A 2,245-nucleotide genomic window follows, 5' to 3' on the forward strand; every position below is an offset into this window, starting at 1 on the left:
TTTCCATCTAAAAATACAGTATAACATGTAGGTTGCAAAGATTACTCCAGATTTGAAAAATGCAGTCATGGATTATTCATGTTAGCAAGTTTCAGGGGCTCATTAACTTGTATACCGAACAGAAACGGATGGAAGAAAATGGTTGATTAGTGGAAAAATATATCTAAAAGTCTAGAGCATAGGGGAATATATGATCGGCAACCTTTATGATATCGAGCACCATTTTTACATTTTTTTTATTAATCAGTGTGCCGTATCAATATTAACCCTCTGGGCCCACTGTAGACATTTAAAGCCATATTTATCATTTTTCGCTTTTGTTTTAGCAATAATTTTGGCTGTGATACTGCAAATTACATGAAGTTTGGAAGAAGGATTTCTTTCTTGATATATTTTGAAAATTAAATTTTTCTGATGGGTGTATTGTACAAATTTACTACCCTTTCAGACTCTTTGGGCTGAAAATGTCCAACTCTGAAAAAAATGCTATAAAAACTTTACAGATTTATATTTTTCCTCCTTTTTTCAGCATAAACCTCTTAAATAACTCCTTAAAATGCCAGTTTGATTGCACGATGTCACTGTTTTTCATAGAAAAAAAAACAAAAATGAGTTATTTTTCCATATAATAAATATTTTTTGGATGGGGCATTGTTTTTTATCACAGCCTTGGATATGCCAAAGATTAGCAACAAAATTGATTTTGAAGCATTAATAGTTTTTTGTGTAGTGTCAGATTTAAAATGTACTACCCTTTTATGGCAGACATGAAAGGTAGTTTTGAGCTTGGTAGTAGGTCTTTAAGAGGTTTATGCAGAAAAAAATATTAATCTGTAAAGTTTTTATCATGTTTTTTTGGAAGTGGACATTTTCTGCCTGAGGGGTCTGAAAGAGTAGTAAATTAGAGTGGGCCCAGAGGCTTAAGTATAATTATGACACTACATCAAAATTGAAATCTCCAACAGATCTGTTTTATTTAACCTATTTATTCCATCTGTACAGGCCACTGGGTCCCAACCCCCACTAGGGGTTGTCACAGCATCACCGGGTCAAGAGAGCCTGATTTTTTTAAGAGGTGTCAAGCTGTGTTTAAGTTCAAGAAAGTACAAGGTAATTAGTCCATCTGATACTTTTGAAGGTGATAAGAGGTTATGAAAACATAACAGGGTTGGACTCATTAACCTTACAAACCTTCCAACAATCTTGTTTAACAGCAATAAATTTAACAAATAGTTGTAACATTTTTACCTGCTGTGGTTACAAATCAAGTGCACAGTTCACATTTCAATATACTGCTTTAAATGGCATTCCCTCATTTACAAAATGTTGCAATAGCAGCAAATGTCAAAAAGAGAGAACTAAGAGCAGCAGACATAAATATGAGCACTATACAAGAATGCTGCCATCCCTAACCAAGAGGTCATTTGGCATGCAGATGAAATCAACATTTTCAAAAAAACTCTCCTGCACAGTTGTTGCTCGCGTCCCACTGGTTAAGCCAGTGCATGCCATTAATGGTACCCGTGCCTGAGGTTGCTGACCCCTGGTCTATAGCATGCATGAGTGGTGCACCTTTGATGTATACTCTCAAGCAGTGGTGTACAATGTATTCACCCCCTTTGGATCTTTCATCCTTTTGTTGCTCTTACACATGAAATCATGGTCAATATAATTTGGCTTTTTTGATAAGAATTTGCAAAAAAACCCCAAAACTTCTTGAATATCAAAGTGAAAACAGATTTTTACAAAATAATGTCAATTAACTAAAAATATATAAGGTAAAAAACATGATCACATAAATATTCACCCGCTTTCAAGTAACTGACCTTAACTGGACTCATCACCTGCATCACCTAGCTGGAACTCTGTTGAATTAGCTCAGTTACTTGGGGATGAATACTTACGCAATCTTTTATTCTACCTTGTGTATTTTTAATTGGTTGACATTTTGTAAAAATCTGTTTTCACTTTGATATTAGAGGGGGTTTTTTTTGGTGCAAATTATTGTTAAAAAAACAAATAATGTGACCATGATTTCATGTGTAAAAGCCACAAAAGGGTGAAACATCCAAGTGGAGGGGATTTTTTATAGGCATTGTATTTGGTATTCCCAATTATCTTTCAAAAAGCCATTTGAAAACAGTGAAGTATACCCACTTCCTACTTGGTAATCTTCCCTTCTGTGTCGTAGTACACTCCCCTCATCAACTATACTAGTTTGAAATATTCATATTGACTATGAGCA

This window comes from Centropristis striata, chromosome 3 (assembly GCF_030273125.1).
Source record: "Centropristis striata isolate RG_2023a ecotype Rhode Island chromosome 3, C.striata_1.0, whole genome shotgun sequence".
Classification (NCBI taxonomy): domain Eukaryota; kingdom Metazoa; phylum Chordata; class Actinopteri; order Perciformes; family Serranidae; genus Centropristis; species Centropristis striata.